The following is a 27157-nucleotide window of genomic DNA, read 5'->3' on the forward strand; positions in this document are numbered from 1 at the left end:
TCTACCAAGATCCCTAACAAGCACAAAAAAAGATTTGTTAACTCAAAAATAACTGTTATGGAGTCTCCAGTGAGTTTGTAAAAATCTACATAATATTTAATAAAACTGCCCTAAGATTTGATTAAATCTGTTTAACCTTCATTAAAACAGGAAAAGGAATTTGTTGGAGTCCTTTTGGATTCACACAAAACGTCATATCAGATGTTCCCAAAAAACCTATTAAATTGCCATGTACATTTTCCCTTTCATTTCTCATGATTGTTGATTATTAATGTATTTGCGCACAAATAACAGCTCTCTCCCCCAAGGCATTGCATCCCTCCTCTTGCTCTGCTCACTCCCCACCATCAGAATTCAGCTGGCGGGAAATTATAAGTCACTGCTGGAGCTGATCCCATTGCATGTCTGCCATGCCACCTTTGAGACTGCAGCCTGTAATTTTGCAGACCTTTGCTGGGAATGCTCAGATTGCCTTGGTCAATTTTATACATCTTCTCTAAAGAGACACATTCCAAGAAAAAGTAGTCATGCTATATCAATAGCAGAAACAATGCTTCCCCACCTCTTATTATTCCAGGCTCTTGCTAGAGTAAAACAGACAGAATAACAAACATTCTACTTAGTTCTCAACCTGCATGCAGAGCAATTTTATGTCTCTATCTAGTTCCAGGATTTCTGGGGCAGTAATCCCAAATTATGCTTGGCCCAAAACCTCTGCCAACTTGTCTTACAGATCACCCTGCATCCTAATCATAAAATTTCACTACAAAAGAGAAAATTGAAAGCAGTTATATTTTTGTGTGCTTCTGTATGCCACTCCCCCTGGCCCTTCAGAGACCAGGGATGAGAGAAACACAGCCCAGGAACCCTCCTCCAGCACATGGGCAGTATAGAAACATTGAGTGGGGAGGTAAAAGTAGTCTAATTTATTTGTTCTGTGTTTCCAGCCTTCACAATTCATGACGGTTACCTTGAAATCCCCTCTTTTCCATGACAATTAATGCAGACCCTTTTTTTAATAGGTCTGACCTTGGAGCAGGAAGCAAAAGGCAGCAGATGACATGCTAAAACTCTCAAGACTGGAGATGGAGGTTCAAAGCTGCTCAAGGCTACAGTGGAAATGAGCTCAGCCACCTGACTCCTGTCACCATTTGTCAATAGCACGAAACATCCCACTGTTTCTCTTGCTTGGCACTCTGTGCACAGAAGGAGATAGCAGGAACGCAGAGGTGGACATTGCTCCTGGGTGACCACGTGAGGACTTCTCCCCTGAAATAGCAGGTAGTGCTGCAATGCAGAGGGACGGGGCTTTTGCTGGATGCTTCAGAAATGTGGGGCAGGGATAGCCACCAAAGCTATTCCCAGCTGTTCTAGGAAAGGCACTGTCAGAGCTAATTCCAGTACGTAATGGGAGGATTCAGGTCTCCTATAAGGAGGTTCATGGCAATGTTATCAGACTGTCCCTTTATTGCTAATCAAAATCCTCTTAGAAAAACATGATGCCAGTATATTATTTATTATGAGTGCTCTGATATGACAATGAAGAAGACCAGACAGGCCAGAGATGACAGATAACTGATGGCAGTTAAAGCTGCTTCTAAAAATAAAAGAATGGATTTATTAAAGGGTTACAGAGAAAGGGTCTGCTGTCCAGCTGATCCCATGTACAGGTCCCACATATTGAACATTTCAGTTTGAGTTCAAGTAAAGTTTGTAAGTCTACAGATTTGTAGGCTTTCCTGTGGTAATTTGCTGCTAGGTTTAGGTTATTCTCCTAGTGATTCATAGTCTTGGATGTTCTAATCAATATTTATTGCATCAGATAGTGGAGCCAACATGTAAGAAATGTTGGTACAGATGATACAAGCCTTGTACATTTGGAGATTTTTAAAATGCTATTTATAGAGTGGCATAATTTGGGGGAGTTCTTGAGAAAAACAGAAAGGAGAGACACTGACAATGTAACTACAGACAGTCAGAAATGGTCAGTGATTTTCTGAGTGTCTTAAAAAATGTGACTACATATATTTTTGGAAAAAGGCTGGACATTATCAGACTGAAAATTTCTTTTCTTTCATGAGAACTGTGTCAGGAACACAGCACAGAGATATGCAATATATGAATCTACTTCTGAAAACTTAGACTTGTGAATTATTAATAAACAAATAAACAAAAGTGACACCCCCCCAAAAAAAAAAACCCAGCAACAACAAAAAAAAAAAACACACTCCAAAGAAGATCTCAGACTGACTATACACTAACCCAGTTATTTAACATATGAGCTGCTCAAGCCTGAAAAGAATTCACAATCCAGCCAGGCGTAATTCTGAACTCCCTGTTAATACATGTCTGTGTATTGAGCTTGGTGAATAGAAAATCTGGGCACACAGTTCTGAGGTCTTGTAGGAGGAAAAAACAACTCCTCATGCAGTTCTGACCAGGAGTGGATTTGAGACACAGATATTTAGGAATCCATATGTACTAACAGGCACAATTTAATTCAATTCAACAGCCTTGTAGAACTCAGAAACAAATAAACAAACCTTTCAATTCAGTAGCATTAGAATTTATCTTGAGGAAAGTCAGCTTCATAAAAATGAAGCAGAAAATCAACAGCTAAGAGGGTAAAAAACTTTTCCTGTGGCATGAAAATTATTGAAAAGATCACATTAGGTGCTCAGTAAAATTTATAGCATCAAAAATTGCAGTAGGAGTGAAAACAGGGGAAAGGGCTATGTTTGGTTCAGCTGCAGATTAAAAAAAAAAAAAGACACTTAAAGGAGAAGATATCCATTAAAGAGCAGAAACTGGGCCAAAAAGAGGAAAGCAGGAAACACCAAGTTCAATGCTGATTTGTCATATGAAAGGGCAAAAAGTGTTTTCAGAAACAACACCTGAGAAGCAATTGAAGTCACAATTCGAGCACATCAGAAAGAAGAAACTTGTCAGATATTTTATACTGGCAGTTCATGATTAGGATATAATGGGTACTCAAGAAAGAAAAGGCTGTAGTGGAAAAGCTTAATAAAGTCTTTTATCAGAGTTCACAAGGGAGAAGGTCAGTAGTTTATGAGGGATGAATCTGAAGCATTTTCTATTTGAAATGTGAATAGAACAACTTTCAGAATATTTTTTTAATAAAGTGAATGGTAACAACCCTTCCAGAGTAGATAAACATAAAATGTTGCATATGAGAAAAATCAATTATAATTATAAATACACAGAAATGGTTCCAAATTAGCTAGAGTCTCTTGGGAGTTATCTTGGAATCACATGAATTTCTCTGAAAAAGTCAGTTCAATGCTCAGCAGAGGCCAAAAGTCTAGAGTGCAAAAGAATAAAAAGCACTCCTAAAATGGCTCACATCTTGATTATTCTGGTTGGGCCATCTTGGAGAAAAATTCTTTAGAAATAGAAGGGGCACAGAGATGGCTGGAAGTACAACCAGGTGGGTAGAAAGAAGGTCCTGGGCACAGAAATCAAAAGTCCGGGGCTCATCAGTTTGGAAAATATATTATTGAATGCTGTATGTGTGGTTATATAAAATCATAAATAGCATGGAGGAAGCAACTGCAAACAATTATTCACTGTTTCTTATGAGGCAGAAATAAGAGTGCTGAATAAATGGATCAGACCATAGATTTAAGCAAACAAAAGGAAGCCCTTTTCCACACACAAAGCATAATCAAACTGTAGAGCTCATTGCCCAAAGTATAAATGGGTTCAAAAAGCAATTAGACAAACTCATGGAAGAAAAGTACATCAAGGGCTTATTAAACACAGTGAAGTGGATCCAAGCTCCAATCTGGGACTCTTTAAGCTGCAGATTACTGAAAAATGAGGAGGGATGTTGACAGGGAATTTTCTTTCTCTGTTTTTCTCTCTCTTATAGTTATTTCTAAGCACCCACTAGCCATGGACAGAGAGACTATTCTGCTCCAGCTGGATGTTTGCTCTTAGACTGGAGGGTTGCTCTTAAGGCTGTTATCTCCCCTGTTGTAGGGACTGTACAGAAATCATTTCCATTAGCTGTCAGCTTTCCTTCTCCAGGATTGCTTCCTTTCTCCCCTTTCAGGAAGGGTGGAAAACCACTTCCTCTACAGCAAACCTCCTGTACAAGCCAAGACCAAAGCACAGAAGGAGGCAGTGAAGTGTCTCCCTGGTGCTTCATTCTGTACTTGTTCAGTGCATAAACAGGAGCCACCAATGCCTTCAACATTCACATGAAGACAGATTCTGCAGGAAAATCTAAAGCTGCCCTGGGCTCAGCACATGGGTGACAGCAAGGGCATTAAGAGCAGGGTGGGTGCTGATAGAAGAGCACCAGGCTCACTATCCCTGACAATACCCCAGGGATCAAATTTTGCTGCTCAGAAAAAGGTAGTGCTCAAAGGCCTTCTTTGGTTTGTCCACTTCCAACCAATAAAGGATCCCAAATTCACTTTGCAGACCTTTACAATCAGAACTCCATGGTCCATGTGGTGAGTTCAGAGAGTGGCAAATATACAGCACTGAGGAAACCTTGAAACACCATACCACTCTTATCACAGTTAATCCTTAGAGCCACTTAATCATACAGGGCTTTCAGTTCCTGAGGTCCTTTTTAATTTAGACTGCAAGTGTGTGGTAATTAGCCTTAACCAGGTCGTTGATCTAAGGGGAATACACTCTATGAGAACCTACATCCATCTTGCATACTTGAGGGAGGGAAAGGCTGATAAGCTTGACATCTAGTCTCACAGTAGTAACAAGGCAGGTTAATGCTGACCCTCTGCTAGGGCCTTCCCACCTAGCTGGCCATGGAAATGCAAGGGCATCTCTTCCATAAGCCCAATTATTTCTTTGTATTCAGTAGTATAATTGCACTGATTTGGGTGTAGGCTTTTCACATTTACCTCCCTTAAGTACATAGATGTTCTCCATGACCTGCCATCCACTTCACAAGTATCACCAAGATTTATGGACTGTTTCAGTAGGAACTTTGCTCTCTCCTTGATTCCACTCATCCCTGGGGCAAAGCTCCAATCCCAGGTCAATAACTTGCTGCCACAGTAAGAGCTGAGGTGTCACACACTGCCCTCCAGCTTTCTGTAGGCTGCAAGGATGGAGATGTTGAGAACTCAAGATGAATAAATCCAATCTCAATGGCATTTGCCTTGCTTCAGGGAGGGAGAGATAGAGGCCCTGAACAGGCACTGTTTCACACTAACATTTTCACAGCCAATTTCTCCAAAATGTGCAATCAACTTAGCCAAAATAATTCAGCGCTTGCCATTTCATCACATGAGCCATTCCCTGTGACCCTGCCTGTTCCCAGCATTAGGCTCAAGCCCAAGGTCAAGCAGCAATCACCATTCCCTACCACACACCAAGTTTAAGGCTTGTTCAGTATTAACTCCAGAAGACTTCTCATTGGCCCTAAATTTTAAAATTTTTGCTTGGAAAGCTGTTTTCTGGCTTTTTAAGAACTTTTTTTAATTTTACTTTTGCAAAGCTGGCTCTTTAGAAAAGTCTATGTGGACTAATATCTCACTTTCCTCTTGCAGATTTTGTGGAAGACAAAGGGGAAACAGGCTGGACCTCTCCTCTACCCAGATTTCCCACATCATATTGTTGTTGCTATTGCCAGGTTGTGTTGTTTGGTTTTTTTGTTTTCTGGGTCTCCTGCCAAACATTTGTCTGCTTTGTCAGTTTTTTTTTCTTTTTCTGGGAAAAAAAAGGCCTGTTTAATTTTAGCAAATGGGTTTTTTCCACTTCAATAGCCTCAAAATTTTCCCTGGAGAGCTGTAAGCCCTTTAAATATATTTAGGTTGCCAGATTTCTTATGTTGTCTCTCCAGGAAGCCAATTTTCCTTCTAAGCTCTTGAGAAAGGACCAGTCTCATCTTTTCTTGTACTTTGAAGCTCTTGTACACCACCTTCCCTCTTTTAGTTTTTTCTTTTCTCAGTCCTCCTTACGTTTAATACTTGTCCCAGAGGTAGCATAAAGGGCAGACACCCTTCCCAGGCTTGTGTTAAGTTCCTTATCCCCTCCAGGTCTTTCATCCTGTGTCCATCAACAACTTATTCTGGTGTTTCATGACAGTCATCCCCAGGTGCATTGCGGTGCACCAGGCAGAAGGCCCTAATCAGAGCTAAACACTTCAATGACTGTGTGCACTGCTCTGATACAGTAGATCCATGGAGAATTTTCTTCTTTCCATTTTTTAAAAAAAAAATTATTTTCCCAAATCAGCTCTTTAGGAAACTCAGCACAGTTCATCACTCATTTTGCCCACACTGGGTTTTGTGAAAAACGAAGATGTTCAGAAGCTCCCTCTTTTCCTACCAAACACCACCACTGAAATGCTTGCTAGGTGTTGAAATCCTAGAATAAAAAGGGATCCTGGGATCTGGCCAACTCCTTACAAGACAAACCTCTTTTCCAGATATCTCAAATAGTTTCTGTACAACTTGAGCATGATCAGACGAAGATACAATGTCTAACAAGTCTCACTGTACAGATGGGGATGAGCTGGTTACACTACAAACAGAAAGTGGTTCCAGTGTGCACAGTGAAGGCAAGACAGCTTGTAGTGTCTGTAACTGAACCAGCAAATGAGTTGTACAATATGTGACCTCTGGGACAAACACAAGACCCTTCTTCAGATGCTGGCAGGTTTATAAACAATGCAAAAGAAAAAGAAGAAAAACCCCACAGCTGAAGTGTTCTGTGACGACCTGAGGAGAAGAAAGATTTACACTGCTGACTGAGTGGCTTCATGGTGAGAGCGGAGTGGTGTAAGTAATGGATCTTCAGACTCTGGGGAATAGGCATGGCTACTCAATAAAAAGTGCTGTTTATTTTACAATCAACTGTTCTAACACAAGAACTCACTGGTTCTCATATTCATGATCATAAATTATTTCTGGGATCAATGAGATTCCTTTTTTACTGCCCCTCTATTTAACTTACATAAAAATACACACACATTAATGGGCCTAAATAGCACCTTTCGAGCCAGGAATTAAAAACATGTTTCACACATTATTCCATAAATATGTCAAGACTGTTATTACCCTAAGACAAGCTTTCATTAAGTCACTGTCCATCTGGTGTCACTAAGGTGCAGAGGGGATTTAATAAGCCAAGACTGGATCTGGGAATGGACCACGAGTGTCCTGATTTGTGCTCTAATGAGTGTGTGTTCATCTCAGAGACACACAGGCCTGCACTGTGCCAGGAATGCTGCTTGTGTCCACCCAGCACTCTGGGAATGGGGAATTATCCCCTGGGCTGGTCAGAAAATTAAAATTCCATGTTGTGGGAAAGGACAAGATTTCTCTGGTTGCTTTCATCATGAATGAGGACAACAAGTTAAAACAATTATTCTTTTTTTCACAAACCAGCATATTTTGAAAATATTTCCTTTCAGTCTTATCAGAACACTCAACCAAGATATTGTATTTCTTGCAAATCCATTCAAATAATAATTCTAGTGCATTCATGTACAGAAAAACATGAGAGCCATTGGACTTAAAATCTCAAGCCACTGCCTGGTCAAGGTGCAGCTCTGCAGCATGACTTTGGGCTTGAATGTTAAAAAAGCAGCTTAAGAAAGAAAAGGTTCCAGATGTAATTATAGCAGGAGCCTGGCCACCAAGAAACACAGAGCAAAACACAAGTAGGATTAGCTTCCATGAAATCTAGATGATGGCTATGTAATTTATACAGGATTCTTCGGCTTGTCAGCATCGTTCTTGTTTTCTGGGCTCTGCTCTTGTTATCTCAGAGCAGGAGAAGGTTGTTATAGTTCTCCTGCCAGACCCAATAGCCTTTAGTCAGATTTAAGCGTAAGTGACTGTGGGAAATGAAGATTAACACTCTGGGCACAGGTAAGATTATCTCATAGAGGGTCATTATAGTTTCCATACCTTGAATATATATAACTATGTATACACACACTAACGTCCAGCAGATCTATAGCACAAGGTATAAATGTAAGGCCTAGGGAATACTTAATCACAAGGACTTACTGTATGGGTCTGGTGAGGCAGTGCTGTGCAAGAGGACTGGCTAGGAACCGCTAATGAAAAAGCAAGGAAGTGTATGTGGTAGACACAGCATGTGGATCTGTGGGAGTGTGCCTTTAAGTTCTCTCCAACTGAAGAACAAAAATTAATCAACCAGTAATTAAAAATTCCTCCTTTTACTTATAAAAAAGGGTCTTTCCACGAGTATTCATACTATGGGACTAAAACCCCAAATGTCCCCTTTACTGATGTATTTGCCCCCACAATGCAATTTTGGTAACCTGTTTTTTGATAGCCCAGTTCTTGACTGCTCTGTTTGGGACAGGGTTACTGTTCTCAGTTGAGGATAGCCAAAATAATCAGTTGTGTATACAAGGTATAGTGTGCATCCTGTCTTTCTTCCACTTCATCTGTCACCACAGAGCCACAAACTCCAATCACACACCATCGATTATCATTAGAGATGAACAAGAGCAAGTGTATTCAGAGGTGGAGCTTGTCATGGGACAAGTCTCATGGTCTGGCTCAGCAACAACTGTGCTCTGGTACCACAGCTTACACCCCAACATGCCTGGCCATACACCTGTCTACCTTGGAGAAACCATCCCTCCAAACAGGGCAGGACCTGCCTGAGCTGGAGGGGGAGAAGGTGAGTAAGCAGCAGGATTGCTAAGGGAATTCTCTGAAGGACTCACCATGGATTAGTGAGGCCATGAGCTCTGTGCCCTGTGCAACATCATGAGAACCTGCAAATTTGCGTTACAGAGAAGTGGCTTTCTTCTGCCCCCTAGACCCACTTCCAGCTCTGTAGTCTCTCTTCAAGCGGTTTCTTTCTCCTCACTGCACTTATTACAAAAAGTGAGAATAGCACAATTATTGCAGTGCTGCTGCAGCAATGCAAATACCTGCCAGTGATGTCAAGTGAAACATCTCTCACTTTTTCAAGGAGACTTTACATGGGCTTGTACTTTTACTTCTGAAACAGAAGTTAGGAATGACCTATTAGTTACCTGTGCAGACAAGAGTGTAATTCTCTCTTTAGGGTGTGTGCCTGTCCTTGGTTTCAGCTGGATAGTCTTTCTCCCTAGTAGCTGGTACAGTGCTGTGTTTTGTATTTAGTATGAGAACAATATTGATAGCACTGAAATTTTAGTTGTTGTGTAGTGCTTATGCTAAATCAAGAACTTTTCAGTTCCCCGTGCTCTGCTGATGAGCAGGTGTTGCTGGCTGGGGTTAAACCACAGTGTGTATTCCCTTGTGGGGAGAGATGAACTTCAACTTTTGTGTGGGACCCTTTTGTGTTGATGTCCATCATCTTGGCATGCCACTATCAACTGAGATATATTTCTGTTACAGGAGGGAGTATGATCTGAATAGGACAGGAACACAGTAATGGGAAGTAGTATTCTTCCAGAGTTACAGATAGGCAGTGAGGCAAGCAAGTAACTCACACCTCCTTAGTGAGTCTGCAATAGAAATTGGTCTTAAATCTGTGTCTCCCAGGGCCTATTGCAACACTTAAACCAAAAAATCAGCTTCTTTCCCTGTAGACCAACTTTCTTCCCTGTACAAATGTCCAACCAGTGTTCAGCTGTTCTGCTAAACAGACTGGCCAGCTCACAGGAGCAGCCTTTCTCACGAAGCTCTCAATTCTGCTCACTTGAAAATACCTTCAGCAAGTTGGAGAGTCAGGGAGGGCCCTTGAAAAAACTGGCAATTAATCCCATAGGTTTCATCCTCCACTTCACCTAAATAGTGACTTTCCACATGAGCTACACAAATCACCCACACTTCATTTAATGATGACTTTTAATAGGAGTCACACATGGAAGCAGCTCCATGCCAGTGTTTCTGAGGCTCCATCCGTAGAAACAGCTTAGTCAGACTGCTCATATCCTCTCCTTCCATGCCAAGGAGTGGATTTGCTCTCATTCTTTCTGTCCATCATTCCTGTTTCTCTGTTTTTCATATTCTCATTTCCCTTAGAAGAGAAAAGTACTGTATGGATAGGGCATGTTTTCACCTTGTGCTTGCAAGAGTCAGGGTGAGACTCTTGAGAGCCTGGTGCCTGATAGATCTGAGCTGTCTCCTGCAGTTCAAGAAAAATTAGAACAGGTTAAAATCACCCATCATCTTACTTGCTGACCATTTTTTGAAACTGGGGATATAAGTGATCTTTTGAGCAGATACAAATCCATAGAGCTGCTACTTACTCTGTCTTTCCTGTCTCTCACTTGCCAACATTGTTTTGAGGGCATACTAGACACATCTCACCTGTAAGCTTTTTTTGCTTTTGTGTGTGTGATTTTGCCAACCATAGCTTTGAGCATACTGATACAATGAAGAGGATATCTGGTGAGAAACGTTATTGATAGTGAGTGTCAGAAAGTATTGGTGAAGATCTCACTGTCTGGACATCTCTCTGAATCCTACCAGAGCAATCTGAAGTTCCAGCAGCTGTGACAATGTGCTGGAATGTTTTCAGAGACAGACTCCCTCAGGAGCTGAGTTGCATGAATAAGGAATATTTTTTGTTTGTTTGCTTGCAGTTTTGGAAGATCAGAAAAGAGATTGATTTCAGGGTAATCCAAAGTACATATTTTGAAATACATTCTCAGCAAACAAAATGTAAACTTGCAAATTGCAGTCATTCAATAGAAAGATTTTTAGTGAACTAAAAGCAAAGATTCTTTCAGCATTTGATTTTTTTTGTATATATCCCAAAATTACTGTGCCCTTTTTTCCTCTTCCAAAATGTTTACTTTTTTGAGTTTAAACTGATTGAACTGAAGTGCATTAATGAAATATCTGTATTACACTGACCAAACTGTATTTACTGCTTAAGAAACAAAGCAAAAGAAACTCTTTCATTAAGAAAGTCAACATCATCAGAAAAAAACTTCCTGATGTCATTTCACTTTTCTTGTTTTATTCAGTTTGCCATTAAAATAACTAAGGTGAAACATTAACCAAAATTATCTGCAGTTTAGTTTGGGACATAAATAGTTTCCTTGAATTCATCTTTATTTTACCTGAAATCTGCTGTCAGCTTTTACAAAACTGGAAGCATATTGCCTTCCTTATTTAACAGAACTTTAAAAGAATTTGAATTATCTTCTTAAAACAGAACAAAGCAATTAACAGGGCCACCATGTCAAAGACAAATGGTTAATTGGACATGATCACTTAAAATCTTCTAATTCTGTGTCTGGCTGTTAGATACTGGTAAATCTAATCAGGGCTGGCAATAAATAAAATGTTTGTGACATCAGTTCTGCCTGAACACTCAACATGGAAAAGGCTCATTATCATCAATATGGAGAAATTGTTAACTTAGGGGCAAAGGAGGCTTGCACAAACATCCAGAAATTCAGTTCTTTTTCAGATACTTGGCTAGTATTTTCAGCATTTTCAAATTTGCAGATCTTGGCTGAAAATCGCACGTTAACACGCTCTTTGCTAATATCAGGGCAGGATATTGACTGTAGAGGTCTAAGCAGTAAACACCATGGAAACACCTTTGCCTTGGCATTTCTGCACTCTGCATGCAGAATGGAAGTGGGAGGCACAATAACATGTATATTTTGGGTTATCCATACCCCCTCCACCCCTCTTTTTGAATCAGAAAAGGTTACTGTTTCTGAAGTTATGTAAAAGGATTGGTAGAAAAAACTCAAGGAGATTCATAGTTTATCCTTTCCCACACATATAGTCTTGGTGTGTGACTGAGGCAGACACAGCTGCAGGGTCGGCACAGGAAAAAGAAAAAGAAAAAAAATCAGTAAATGTTAAAGAAATTGAAAACAGAGCCTGAAAGACTAAAGAGCTCTCATTCTTTGTTTATTATATGCAGGTGTTTTAACGGCATCTGTAGAGTTTGTCTTGTTTTGCCACTTGATGTAGTTGAAATTGCAAATTGGGCCAAGAATACCCAATTTCTTAACACAAACACTTGACTATGCTCCCCTTTGGCTTTTGTGACCTATGAGCAAAGGAGAACTACGAGCTAAGCACCCTGCAGTGTGAAACAGATAAAACATATCTGTGTGGTAGGAGATGAGGCCCTAATGGATAACTTCAGTGGTGGTCAGGGATGGAGAGAATGATAGAACCAATTTGTCCAACTTTCAGATGTGCTGCTTCTCCCCTGGATGTAAGTCACGAGCAACTGCAGAGTTCCTGCAGCCTTCTAGCTCTGTGCTTGCCAGCACCCAGCCTTTCTGGCCATGATTGTGTCACAAGCCCCAGCCTGCTGTCCCATTTACATGTACAAGCAAAAAAATCATTGACACTGGGTGAAATACTGGCCTGAACTGAAATCAGTTGCTGAACACACCCAGTACCTAAAGGAAGAGCCCACTCAATCCTCTTGACAGTCAGCAATGCCAGGGCCAACCTGAGAATTATATTTGTTTTACTGAAAGAATATTGTAATTTACTGAAAAAGAATTAGGAGTGTGAGGTCAGAAATACTATAGCTCCTTTACAGGCTTAAGAAAAAAGACTTTCAAAAGATAAACAGAAATGCTCTATCTACTGAAATACATTTTCTTTTCTTTTTTTTTCTAGGTACCTGTTAATTAGGATAAAAGTGGGAAACATTATCTAACAAGGTTCCTGAGAGCAAGTTGGAAAAAGCCTTAATGAATTCAGCATTACAAGATGGTTCCTAAGCAACAGAACATTTCAGTTGAATATTAACCCTAGTTACAAGGAGAGAAAAAAATGGTCTCAAAAATAACCGAAAAGTCATCTAATTAAGACAATGTCTCCTCTGTGCAGAACTGCTCTTGGACATCTTAAGGTAAGCATGGTTTGAGTAATATTTCAATGAACTACTGGCTGACAGTTTCATTTCAAGACTTTGGAATTAATTTTCTGCTTTAGTATTAATTATAGTTATTACTTTTATAATAAAGCATCTTAGCAGATAAGGCAAACAGCAATACAAAGATGTAAGTCCTGTAACATTAAATTTTATGGAAATATACTCCCATGAGTGTACCATCCATGAGTATGGACTAGCCACAGTATATCTTCAGGCAGAAAAGAGACGAACATTTAAAAAAAATAGTGGTATAGGAGTTGGAGATTTTAAGAGATGAGGGGCACAGAGTATGGGCTATATATCTGTCTGGCTAGCTGTTGTGTGGTTGGATGGGTTCAAAACATTGCTCAGTACAAACAGTGGGATCACATACCTGAGAATAGGTTATCATAGATTTCAAAAAGTAAATGAGTATTGACTACTGGAAAGAAATTCCATGGAAAGAATACTACGGAAATTCACTCCTTTTCAATCATTGAATCATATTCTTACACAAAAGTCATAAGTTCATCACTCTCTTCTATGGCTAAGCAGGATTTAGTTTCTTAAAGTCATGTGACGGACACAGCTTTTCATCCTTAAAACTATAACTCTTTGAGTATGCATGAAGTTTTTGAAACTGTACAAGTAAATCAATTAATTTGTTTATGAAATAACATTAATCATAAATTCAGTCCCTTCAAAGAAGTGTAGCATCTAAGGAAATTTCTTCTTTGTCCCAAGTGATTTCAAAGGACTGCAAATACAAGCTCGTGTAAATCAAGAAATTGCAGCATGGGTTTATTTAAATAAATTACATTGATAGCTGTATTAGAGTTTGTGTAATTGTATGGAGGTTAGCAACTTTCTTCTGTTCCACAAGCAAGAGAAATCCAGTTTTGAGCGAATAGGAAAATGATGATTATTGGGACAGGGTCACTGGAGTGTTTTGGCGGCTCTGCCAAAGCACCTCAGGTAGTAAGTGCCAGCTGTTGGTGTTTGCTGGCTGGTATCCTGGGGCAGTGGCTCACAACTAGCAAAGTCTATGGACTACATGTCCCCCTAAAAAACAAACAAATCAAGCAACTCCTTACAATATGAAATATTAAAAGAGGTTTTTAGTTTCCCTAGTAAATTTGTAAACTTGCAAGACTGAAATTCATGAAGAAAATCTGCCCTTAAAATGAATTTTAAAACATACAATTTAAGGCAGATTCTGTATGACTGCTAATCTGTAGCACTATTATCTAATAACAGTCTCCTTGGGTTTTCTTACCAGTTTTGCATGACATTTCTGGTAGTTAAGGGAAAATAAAAAAAAAAAGAAATTAAAGCTGTTCTTAGACAAAAATGAAGTTAAAATAGAATTGAAATTGCAACATGTGTGTAACACACAGGTGAAACTTTTTGAAAGTGACTACAATTAGTTCCCAATCCAAAACTTGCAAAACCTAGTTCAGAATTATTCTACTGGGAATCAAAAAATCCCAAGTAATTTTACACTCAGGTAGGAAAAGAAAAGGTGATAAGTAATCTCTACTCTAACTGCAGTGCTGATACTTCAGTGAAAATGTGTGAAACATAATTGAATGAGTCTTTAAAGACCATCACTAAGAAGCTGATGATTTGGAATATCTGCAAGTGTAACCACCTTCTTATTTCATGGCCTGACAACAGCCAGGCTTTGATGGTTCAATGCTTCTTCATGGAACATCTGAGCAGTGGAGCAAAAGACTTTTGTATATGATGGTGTCAAGAACAGCTCAAAAGGGATCTGCTTTGGGCTGCTTTTCTTTTTACCTTTTTTTTTCTTGTTACCTTTTTTCCTTTTTTTTTTTTCTTTGACCCATTGAATCCACTTCCCCTCAAATGTCTTCTCTAAGTACAGTTAGATGGCAGAAAGCAGCAACTACTTTAAAATATTCTGCCTTTATTCAGTGCGAAACATTAGCAACATTGCACACAGGGCTGGAGCAGTCACTTGGATCCAACAGGCTGCACAGTCTCACTCGTATTTCCCTGACTGACATTTTCCTCCCTGTTCTGCAGAAGCAGAGATGGAGAAGGTGGCTTAGGTGAGGTAAAAGCTTCCAAAGGGCAGGGAAAGAAATCCTGTGCATGGCAGCGTGCACTGTGCAACAGGCTCTGCTTCACTAGGAACTGTTAATTGTCCTCCACATGGAATTAACTCTCCAGTCATCCCAACAACTACTGCTGAATCTAAATCTTCCCTTTAATGGGCTCTCAGAGAGCAAGCAGCATGCAACCTGAACTGTGCTCACCACTACATCAATCTCCCCCTCATCACTCTCAGTTATGCAGCAATCGAGAGGAACAAGCGTTGAGCAGAGCTGCTCACCCTGGCTGTAATTCCCAATCCAGAATTGCCCCTCTGATGCTTGGAAAGGGACTTGCCTAAAGAATGAGAGTGCTTTGGCAAGAGCATCTCTCACAGTGGAGAAAACCTAGTCGAATGGTCAAGAGAGAAGGCATTCTGGGCTGGGCATCAGAAGATAAAAACGTCTCTGGGAAAGCAACAGAGGAAGAAGAAGCACATACCAGTTTACAAGCAGAAGGCAGGAGGCCTTGATTTAAAAGGGTAATCTGATGCATTAGGGATATTCTCTGGATGTAAGTATTCAGGGATCATTTCTGTGTCTGTGTTTTCACAGTGTCCAGTACAATGAGATCCTGAAAATAAACAGCACTATAAGTTTGAGAAGGGAGCAACATAGGGAGCAACATAGGGAGCTTACTGGAAGAGCAGGGAGGTAATCTTTGTTTCCATGCACATCAGAGGATCTTGCCCTGAGAAAGGGATTTCGTTAATTATAACTGGCCAGGCATGCCAGTCATTTGATCAGGGATCTGAAGTGTGTGTACACAACTTTGAGAATCCAGTAATTGTTTATAAGAAATGAAGAGTCAAGGTGAACAGCTTTCACCATGTGCTGAAGGCTTGAATTGATTCCTTTAAAATTGCCAGCTAAATAGTCCAGCTGGCAAATATAAACTCATAAAATACTTGTGCAAACAGGAAAAAAAAATCAGTTGATAGATGATACTGTTTACATGGAATAAATTCTGCTTCTCTGCTAAGAATAAGGGTTCATAACTAAGCAACTGATTTCACAAGAGAAAGGTGGAAAGTGAGCTGTATTTCCCCCGTGACCAAATTACACAGTTTCCATTCACACATCTATGTACAAGAACAACCCTTCTACAGAGATTATTTTTTAAACAGTGTAATTAATATTTCTGTTTGCCTTTAGTATGTCCCAGAAACAAGGGAGGGGGGGGAGGGAGAAGGCAGTGTAGCAACACAGAAAATAGAAAGAAAAGCCCAGCATTTCTTTAACACTGACAACAAAAGTCACCCTTAGATGAATTAGTGATAAACTCCTGGGGATGACTTCAGCTCCATATGGTGATATTTAATATTAATCACGTAGAATCGGACAAATCAACTCCACATCCTGAGGTACCTGTGGGACTTGGTCCTGCCTGTTTAGCATTCCACTGCGACCACCTGTGAAACACTGCCATTGTCTCTCTTGATATAAATAAATAACTCCAGAATGCCAAACAGAAAGGGGTGGGGATGGGAATGATAAATCCTGAGTCAGAGGAGACTGTATGAGGAGAGTGGCAGGGCTGTGGCTGTGATTTAGCGGTGCTAATGAGCCCCAACAGAGAGAGCCTCCAACAAGCCCCTGTTAGTAGCGTATGTCCTGCCTGATGAAAACCAGGTGTCCAAGATGCTGTGAGGGTTCACAGGCTCCATGTTTCTGGCCCCCTTTTTCATTCCTGAATGATTAGTTAAAATCACCTCTTTCTTCACACTAGAGGATAACTCTAAGCCTTCAAGTCAGTGTGTGCTCAAAGATTTGGCTCACGGCAGTGTGTTCAGGCTCCAACTTTGGCATTTAGATTGATATCAATGGAGAAGACAAGGCAAGAATAAGCTTCTCTGTCCTGAACAGCTGAACACAAACCTCTACATGTGTAAAACTCACTTTCTTTGAGGAATAAGCTTCTCTGTTTGTCTTTGCTCCCTGATGCTCACACTACAACTAGTAAGCCTGGCCAAACATCCTGTCTCTTGGAGCGTAACTCATAAGCTGGAAGCATTTGACTTCGCTCAGCAGGAGTGACTGAATCATTCCTCTTTCTCTGATGGGACCACCACAACCCCTCTCCAATTAGCCTTAAACTACCAGTATACCCAGAGCTGTTTTCAGGAACAGAAGTTGTGCTTGATCTCTGCTATTTTTTTGCTTTTTTTTTTGCCATGTGGCACTGCTTCTCCTGCTCAAATGTTTTGCTCACAGGAAAATAAATTAATCCAGCCCTCTCCCAGCACCTGACCCATTCTCTTTGCATACATATGCACTGCTACTACATAGATTCTGCCACAGATTCACAAAGATACTTTATTTGGGTCCTGTTTTATTGCAAGCCCACTGACTGTGCATCCCTGAGCTGCACTGTCCAAAGCTCAATACTGTGCAGAATTGTCCTGTTGATCCCAAGGTCCAAAACTCATAGAAGAACCAAAGGTCATGCTGAGACATGCTGCCAGGGCTGCCCTTCAGAGCTTTTTTGTGGATTTTAAGAGTTAATTTTCCTGAAGTAATAGAAGCAGTGAAGAAGCAGCCACCAATGAAAATAAAGCTCTGCATGTCTGGCAGCAGGCAAATGCTGGGTCCTGACTGAGGCAAATATCCTGGGCAGTGGCTTAGGTTAAGTTCCACCTTATTACACTCACATGTGTGAATACCTCTCCACATGCACCTAGTACAGATAAATGGCTTACGTGCACTTACACAATATTTATAACCACAGTTTTTCTTCCTCTGCCCTAAGTCAACTTATTCTTTAGTTTCCTACTGCCCTGAAGTCCATCAAAGCCCGTTGCCATGGAAATGGTTGTGATGTGCTTTCACAGTGTCCTCAGCCATGAGTGTATATCAAGAGCTCTCTCTGCTGGTCTGGAATCACCATCATCCCTAATGGCTCCAGATGGTCATGTCACTGAAGTCACCAATGGTACTTGGGAACTCTCAGAGGTACAGCCTGTGTTTCTAAGCATTATCAGGGTCTGGAGTCTGGCAGAGTAGCTCCTATTTTTGAGCTATCTGGGAATACTCAGCTTACCAATAAACTGTAACGTCCAGCCTCTGTGTTCTCACAGTCTGTTTGTCATTCAGTGAAGAAAGCTTAGTGAAGTGACCAGGGGAGTGGGGGGAAGGAGAAACCTTGCCTGTGCAGGGACTGCTAGAGGAAGTGCCAAGGCAAGACTATAGGAAACTGGAGGGCTGTAAGGAATAATGTTTGAGGGGTTTCTATTTCAGCAGTGCTGTCAGCTAGGAGAATTGGCAGAGCCCTAATCTCTTGCCCAAGCTGTCCTTTTTTTAAATTTCAGCACAAGGTCCTTGTGTAGGATAGGAACACACACAAGCCCCTTTTTCACGCTTGCTGTAGCAGCCTTAGGAGGACTGACATCATGGTACAGCTTCACCTTACAGACTGTCAGCAATTCTTCCACAGGCTGAACACCCTTTGCTGCCTCCCAAATAGTCCCAGGGGCAGCAGAGCTAAGGTTCATTATTAGTGCCATTTATTATTAATATCACTTCCCTAAACTGTAGCGTTTTAGCAGGCTTGCACAGGACAGAGTTTGCCACTAGGTTCCAGAGGTTCCTACAGGCAAAAGAATTGTAGGAACAAGTTCTAAGTCTGTCTTCCACAGCCCAGAGATGCAAAGCCATTAACAGATCCAATCTGTGTACTAGCCCTCTGATTTCCCTTTCTGCTTGGGTGTCCATCCTCTGTGCACTGGGAACCCCCTGGAGAAGGTGTCTTTGCAACTGGCAGCCATGGATCACCCTGAAACAAAGCCAACTCTTCCACCTTATACCTCTCATAAAGTCAGTCTCGAGGAGTTGAGCTCTCAGAAACATCCCTTGGAAAACAGGACGATCTGACATAATTGGTGTCATTACCATATAAAAGCAAGAAAGTAAGATTTAATTAATCAGATGCTTCTCCTACCAAGCTTGTTCTCTGCTAGGCACACAGCTAAAGAGCTGAGCATGCTATTCCTCAGAAAGGGTTTGATTATTTATTCCTTACTTTCATGGCACTCACATCTTTCTCCTATAGGGGTGAAACAGCAAAGACAACCACTGAGGTGCCACTAGTTGTCTGCCTTCCACTTCTTGCAGTACAAGCTAATTGCCAGCTTTCATCAGAGCCCAGATGGATCCTTTTAAGGTACACATATAAACCACAAGATAATTTAGGAGGGAAATACAGCAATTAAATAGTGCAAGAGAAGGATAAGGGATGGAGGGTGTTGCTGGTGTTATCCTCTGAAAATCTCAGAAAGCACGAAGTTGAACAGGCGCAGATTATTCACCCTCCAATTCTTATTCACAGTTAATAATTGGCATAAATAATCAATTGGAACCATGGTGCAAATGCATACAACAGAGTGGTCTTGGTAAATGATTCTTTTCTGTGAACTTATTAGAGATAATTAAAGTCTTGCCATTGATTTTTTGGGTCATCCTGGGGAGACCAGACATGAGGTCAAGCACACAACGGATAGGTGCATTGTGAAATCCAGTCCTTCTGGGTGTCAAGAAGAAATGCCAAGCAGTTACATGGAAGTTTTAAGCACTCATCCTGAGATCTACCTATTTCATAATATTTCATTTTGATAACAGCCATCCCACTCACATCCTACATCCCAAACTAATGAGACATTTAGTCACAGAGAAGATGGCATTGTGCCAGAATCCAGTTCACAATATTTCCAGCTTGGGGGAACACAGCCAGGTTTATTTGACTGTTTTCAAGTTCCTAAAACAAAAGGTTTCAGTTGTTGAGTCGTTTTTCTTTCCCACTCAGTTTTTGGTCTCCTTCATTCAAAAACACAGATACAGGAACATTGGGAATGGATATTTGGCATCCTGGAAAGGAAAAGATGTTGCCAAGAGAAGGTTTTGAGGAAAGATTAGCCCAGATTTATCCAAGTTAGTCAAATGACTCTTAACTGTAACCTTCTGTATATTCAGTAGAAATACTTTCAATGAGCAATTTATTTTGCTTCCCTCTGGAGATGCTGATTAGTCAGGGAGTTAGTTCAGGGTAATTCAGCACCTTGTACTTCATTGAGATGCTTCCATGGATTTCCAGAGGTTGGGATGGGAGAGCTTTTGGCCATTTATTCTTATCAGTGCAATTCCTGTTCCCATGAGACAAGACAGTGAAAGAGGACAGTCCTTCCTGCCCTCTTATGTGTGTTTAGGGCTGTCAGCACCAGTTAGACACTGAACATTAAGTAAGAGGATTTTGAGATTGCACACAGAGTTGAGAAAGATGACATTCAGACTATTAAAAATCTTCAGATACTACAACTATTCTACCAAAAGTTGTGGGGCAGAAGTTGTTAGGTATGGAGTATCATAGCAAGAAGCTTCTTTGACGTATATTTTTTATGCCTGGCTTGTGTGCAGACTGTCCAAGTAAAGGCAAGGCACAGGCTAAAGGAGCAACATCAAAGCTTTAGCCAACATTAGTCTTTTCCTGTGAGATGCTGAGCACAATGTGTGAGCAGCCACATGCCCTCAAGGGCCACTGAGCCATCCAGAATCGAAAAAACACCAAGCACAAGTTTGGATTAGACCCATTTTCCCACTTTCTAATCCTGTCCACCTGGCACAGCAAAACCCTTGCTGCGTGAGCGGATGGTCCGTGCATGCGAAGCCCAGAGGCACCTGCTCTTCCTGCTGTACCTTAGCAAACCTCTGCCTGGGAACTTGGGAGAGATCCAGGTTCCTCCAGCAACAACGGACAAGATGCAGCTTCATGTAAACCTCATTTGCATTTCTACTCTAAATCTGTTTCAACTCTTCCATGCATATGTTTATCAGGGAAGAAAGGCAGACCAAGGAGGGAGGGAAGCAGCTGATTGTCTTTTCTCAAATCACTGCACTCTCATTTTAACTTCCCTTTCGTGCTGCCTTCCCTTCTCCTCCCCCCTCGCCTCCCACCTTCCACCCCCCACCTCCCGAAGTGTTTTCAAAACCTTCCTGCCACCTTCCTTCTCCCCTTCACTTGCTTCAGATCTTTATTAACACTACAAACCCATCCCTGGAAATGTTTTCCCCTTTGTAAAGATGCCAGATTTAAAACAACAACAAACAGCATGGCATCTTTTAATCCAACAGTGCTTTTACTGCTCCTTCATAAATGATTCTGGTTGAAACTCAGATCTCCTGGGTTGACCGATGGCAGAACCACATAGGAAATGAATAGACAATGAACTTGCTTAGCAAAGGCTTCCCAGTGATCAGGAGAGGATGCATTGGTTCAATGGGAGTAATTTAAGCTAAAGTGATGGTCTTTGAGCTCCATGAATTGGTAGATGTGACAGGTTTGGATGGAGATGAGGAACAGGAGTTCACTGCAGTGCTCGGTAGTGATTCTTGAGCATTTCATGCTCATAAGAACATTGCTCAAAAGTGGGCAAAAAAGGATTCTGGGAGCACCCAAAGTCTGTGAGGTGGAAAACACCTTTTTCTGGAGAGGTGCTATGAAGAAATTGAGGAGTCTTTCAATACTTCGATTCTCGTATTCTCCCAAACAAAACCTTTTGAGATTCCACTTTTGAGGCCAAAAGGTAAAAAATTAAAGACAAATTTTTCAATTCAACTCAGGTAAAATGGGTCATCTAATCTGGGAACTTGTCCCTGTGCTGCCCATTTCCTTAGTTCAGCAAACAGCGTAAAAGTGGCAGGCAGTGTCCCCACCCAGGGTGCTGCAGAGCTCCTTGTCTTTCCTCAGAGAAGGAGAAAAAGTTTGAAATTAGGGGTTTCCTTCTGGAAACTGAGTGATGACATACAGATCTCTCTGCTCAGCTTCTTCATCCACCACTGAACTGAATAACATTCCAGACCAGTCACATATGTCTGTGCAGACAGCTACAGAGATCCATGGGGAGGGCTGAGGCTTGTTCTCTGCTCTGGAGGGAGATTGGCTATTTTGCTTTGAGTGACTATGAGAAATTTTTCCCTGATGTCAGCAAAACTTTGCCATCCATTCTGATGTGCTGTGTGGTCTGTCTCATTGACTCACCCAGAAATTTTACATAACAACCACTCTACTCTTGGAAAATCCAGGACATGAGAGACATCCTGTCTCTCCTGCTGTCTTCTCTTCTGAAGATTAGCCATGGGGCTTCTTTTTAATCTCTCAGTTCATGTCACTGATGTGGGGCAGAGTGCAGTGGGGCAAATTCTTTGATGGCAAGTAGAGCAGCTGCTCTGCAAATATTTCTTGGACACCTACCAACTATATGGCTACCTCTGGTGGAAAGGACAGGAGTCCATGACTCAAAATGGTCACTTTTAGTCCTAAAGCTCAAACAGCTATATAGTCCCTTATTTGTCTCAGAAATAAACCTGCATCTCTCTTGGATTCTGCCACCCTCAGGGATGTTTGTGAAATGGGTCAGTGCAGTGGCACAGTGAACTCAAGCTTAAGTGAGTGGAATTCCTTCCCCACCAGCCACTTTTCACTAACTTCCTCCTACAAAGTATTTAGTTTAGAGTTAATTGAATTAGAAAAGGCCTTCAAATACTTCCACAAGGGATTGAGTACATTTTGGCCTTACAAAGCCAATCAAATCATCAGACAAGCAGAAAAAACAGTCAATGACTCACATTAATCATCCGAGAGACCCAAGAGCTAAAAAAAAAAAATGAACAGAACAGAAAGGTAGAAAAACCCCAGACTGAAACTCTTAAAAACTTGGCTCACCCCAGACAGGGAGCACTAGATGAAAAATTGACTCTGTGAATTGCATTATAGATTTTAAAGATGGGTCTGTTTCTGAGAGTCTGAGATTGAAAGTCTCATACGTGCTGATGGAGTTCACTGCAGCAGGGACCAGACCATGCTGGGGAGCTCTGGAAAGCACGTCCAACAAGCCCAGGGCTCTCCACACAGGTCAGAGGGTCTCTGCTCGTTTAAGCCCAGGGTGTTGGATTTCTGGCATAAAGTCAAGACACTTGCCCCTCGCAAGCACATGGACATCAGCACGTGGGTGGCGCCCAGATCAAAGAGGATACCTGAGACTTGTAAGAGCATTGTTGTACATCAAGGAGGTTGGTTTTTTCCCCCCAGAGGTAAAAGCAGGACTGCCTTCCTCAGCTTTCCAGTGAGATAAATTAACTGAGGAGCTTTGAGTTTTGCAGGAGGATGTCCATCCTACCTCCCAATGGAGCACATGGGGCATCCCTCACCATTTTAGGCAAGTCAGTGGGATAACTGGATGTGGTATCTGTATCACACAATTGGCAACACATGCCTCACTGCAAATTTGCTCCTGCAGTTGCCATAGTAAAGGTACACCTCGGAGTGCTGCAGGCTGCAGTCCCCTCATGTATTAAATCCCTGCAACTTCTCACCCCAGATGAGAATAAAACACCTGCCAGAACCTGTCAAGTCAAAGCCACAGCTACGAAATACAGTCACAACAGGAAAGACTGATAAAACTACTTGGTTTATTCCCCTGCCAGGAAAAGAATTTAGATCAGATTTGAGGCCAATCTTTGCATCTCTTTCTAGTTCTTATTTTTAAATGTGTCTGTTATGGAAGGCACCAGACAGAAAGCCTGTCATTCCCAGTTTTTGTATGCTTAACATTCAGATTTAGAGCTGGTAATTTTTTTTTTTGTTAAAGATCATTCATTGCCTCCCTTAAAAAGAGATCTGTATAAGACAAAAAATTAAGCATGAAAAGACTTGGTTTTGATTAATTTCTTTGTTTAAAAGATTTCAGAAGATCTTTGGCACATAAGGGGGTCCTGAGTTTTTAGTTTGCTTGGGGTATTTTGTTTTGTTGGTTTGGTTTTGGGAGGGGGTTTATACTGCTTTTCTTTAGCTTGAAAGTTACCTAGAGTAAAAAAAAATCATCTTTTTGAAAAAGAAAATATGTTTCAGACTGCTATAGGATATTCAAAGTAACTAAATAAAATATTTCATTCAGATTTTGTCTCAAAAAACATATTAAGACATGATTTTCCTCAAAAAAAAATGGGACAGAAATAATTTTGAAAGACTCGAATCAATTTGTGGGACAAAAACCTCATTTTGTAATTGTACTACAAAAGCCTTGGAAAGTAAAAGATGAAAACAGGGCCCTGTATTTCACTTCAATAGTAAGAAAAATAATAGAGACAATTACTATTTTATTTTATTTGTAGGAAATGGTTATGCTAATTTTGATGGAATAAATGGGCACGAAATATCAAAGCTAATAACATGTCCAAAGCAAGTAAAACACTAAAAATTCTCATATGAATTTCAGAGACTTTCTTTTTTTTTTCTTTTTTTTTCTTTTACAGAGTTTCCTAAGGAATGACAAGTTCTAGTGGCAAGCAATCACAATTAAAATAATTCAAATATTTTATTAAACATGCAAAAATATTATCTCAGCTACAAGTCTTTGTAGTGTAGAAAATTATGTAAACCTTTCCTTTTACAAAATCTCTTATTCCATATTTCTTTAGCAACAGCCTCAGTAGCATAGGATGACCCCTTCAGAAACTATTTTAGATATATTTAATTATAGTATTTACGGGAAAGGAAAAATAAGTTGTGAAATTTGTGTTCTTGCATTCATTTTAGAGTGCAAGTTTTTTCCTGAAAAGGAAAATAAGAATGATCATATAAGGAAACGTGATGAAAGAGAAAAGAGCAATAAAAATAGCAAATACTGAGACCTTAGGGCTAGAAAAGGGCAGGTGAATTCTTAGACACCTCAACCTCTCAGAAATGGGACCAAATCATGTCACTGTTGGATGTTTAAGACATTGTTTTCAGTTGTTGTTTCATAATGTTACCACAGATATGCCATTTTGTTAAATCTTTTTTCTTTCTCTTTTTTTTTTTTAATGCAAAGATGGTGGGTGGGAGGGGAATGCTGTGTAGGAGAAATACGATGAGTGAAAGTAAAAAGGAAAAGCTAAAAAACCCAAGCAAACAAAAAAGAACAAACCTAGCTCTCAGATTGCAGGGCTGCAGCAGTTTGGCAGAGCCAGTGGAGACACTAATATCATTTGGATCTTTCTCTAGAGCCCATTGCAGTGAATTTGTTCCTCCCAAGAAAGATGGCAAAGCACTGAGCTGTCACGGTCACCAGAAGATCCTGCATCCTCAGCACCTGCAGTGGAAAAGCCTGTTTCTCCTGTGCTCCTTTTCTCTTCAACATCATACAATGGATCCTCAAGGATGGAGATGAAAGGCAGATTAACCTCTCACCACACAAAGTTGCCCAGCAGATGAAGAAAAACTAGGAATGAAACAGATATTTCTTGCCTCACGGATGAATTCACACCACAAACTACCAATCCAGGATATCCCCATTCCCACAGCTCTGGAAAAGGCCAATGAACCAAGGCCAAAGAGCTCAGGCCTTTCTGTTACACCTTCCACTTGCTTCTCTGTCTGTTGATGAAATAATCTGATTTGACAAGTAGTAATTATGAAGATTCACTCACTATCCATATTTTCACATCACAGGCAAAGTGAGGTATTGCTGGCAAACTGTGAACTGCATGCTAAGAGCCCAGTGGTCCCATGGAAATTCCCAATCCCCAGAGTCCAATTTTAATTCTGAAATTAAAATATCTGAACTGCCATCTCCTTGGCCTTTTCAAAACCTCACCTGTCTTCCACCTTCTGTGGGAGCTCTTTTTCTTCACCAGCATTCTGCCTGACCTAACCACACACTCAGGTGTGTTTCCTTCCTTTCCATTCAACATGATAGAATTTGACTGGTGACCTTCAGCTGGATCATTCCCAGCAGAAATCACATCAGGACATTTCTGATTATTGTAACAGATATCCATGAACTGGCATTCAAGCAATACTGCTATAAGCTCAAGTTGAACTTTACTGGCACCAAACCTCAAAATTTGTGGAGAATATATGAAGTGAATGATAAGAACTTGTTAAAAAACTTGAATAAATATTCACCAGGGAAAACAAAAAGGCTGTGCTGATTTCATAGGGCTAATATTAATTTACGGATTTCTTGATTAAAATAAAAATGGAAAAATGATACCCAGCAGGTCCCTCTTCTCTTGCTAAGTTAATATCAGGGATGCCGTTACACTGAAAATGATACATTTGATGCTAAAACCTAGAAATGTATTTATTTCTTCAATTCATTCAGCCATTGAAGCTCAGAAATGTTTCACTGGGCTAGGACAGTCTTCCTGCATTAGCTAGAATGAAAGAGAAGGGTGGAAAGATCAACTCATCATTATGTGCTCTAACAACTGTTAACCGGAGTCCAGAAACCTGACATTATGAAATAAACCTGGAAGGGCAACACAGATGTAATCCAGTATTGTTACTGCCACACCACGACAGAGGAGGAGCAGAGAGTAAAAGTGAGTTGGGTAAGACAGGGCAACATATGATCTCTAATTTCACAAGAAAGAAGGGCACCACCATAAGCAAAAGACAGAGGGATGACCAAAGCACAGCCAAGCTTACTCAGTGAAATGTGTTCTTTATCATAAACTCAGTTCAGGCAAAGACAAAGACTTTGAGAAGTCTTCCTGGGCATATGGATCCTAGAAGTGACTCCTGTTACGCTCAGGGGTATCTCTCTGAGGTGTGTTTGGTCTGGCAGAGAGCATTTTGTCTCTTTCTAGTGCTTAGTAACTTTGATATTTATAGCAATTGAAGATACTCAAAGACTTGGGTCCTTCACAAAGATCTGATGTTATTTATTGCTTGTACTGCCATTTTGCCCTTGCCTTTGCTCCTTCTTGGGTGAAGCAAGTTAGTGGAGAGGAAATTAAGAAGTAGTTTCATAGAGACCTTAATATCTTCTGAAAAGGCTCATGAGGTGGAAAGGGGAATATCCAACTGCAAAACATCATACCCAAAATGTCTTCAGTCACCTGTAGGACATGCTGCCTGGTGTTCAGTTAATGGTTTCTAAAGGTCTAAAATCTCCATTGGATCCTGGATTTATCTGCCAGACTCTGCTATCCTTGGGTACCTGGAAAGCCACACCTATGTTCCGATATCTGGTTTTGTTTCAAAATGTCAGTGGCTTTCTATCAGTTATGTAAGGGGGACATTTATTTTGAAGAGGAAAATTCAATCCATGAGCCAAGAAACTTGAAGACAAAGAATCTAATGAGGCACAGCTGAAGTGTGCATGAGTTTTGCATAAGTGCCCAGCTTAGGTAGGTTATCATGAGTCAGCAAAGCCTTGGCTGTTCCATATCAAAGAATGATCCTTTCC

At 40.7% G+C, this 27157-nt stretch overlaps 1 long non-coding RNA gene across 5 annotated transcripts; it reads left to right on the forward strand.

Moving 5' to 3' along the window:
* The first annotated feature begins 866 nt into the window (after positions 1-866).
* Positions 867-26002, forward strand: LOC139678150 (uncharacterized). Of its 5 annotated transcripts, none has more exons than XR_011698971.1 (7): positions 867-910; positions 1023-1281; positions 5547-6779; positions 12582-12816; positions 17686-17888; positions 18985-19095; positions 24967-26002. It is a non-coding gene; the product is annotated as an uncharacterized lncRNA (long non-coding RNA). The 5 variants fall into 5 exon arrangements; XR_011698972.1 differs by having other exon boundaries at positions 17768-17888; XR_011698975.1 differs by lacking the exon at positions 24967-26002 and adding an exon at positions 24237-24959.
* Positions 26003-27157: the final 1155 nt, after the last annotated feature.

This window comes from Pithys albifrons, chromosome 13, assembly GCF_047495875.1.
Source record: "Pithys albifrons albifrons isolate INPA30051 chromosome 13, PitAlb_v1, whole genome shotgun sequence".
Taxonomy (NCBI): Eukaryota; Metazoa; Chordata; class Aves; order Passeriformes; family Thamnophilidae; genus Pithys; species Pithys albifrons.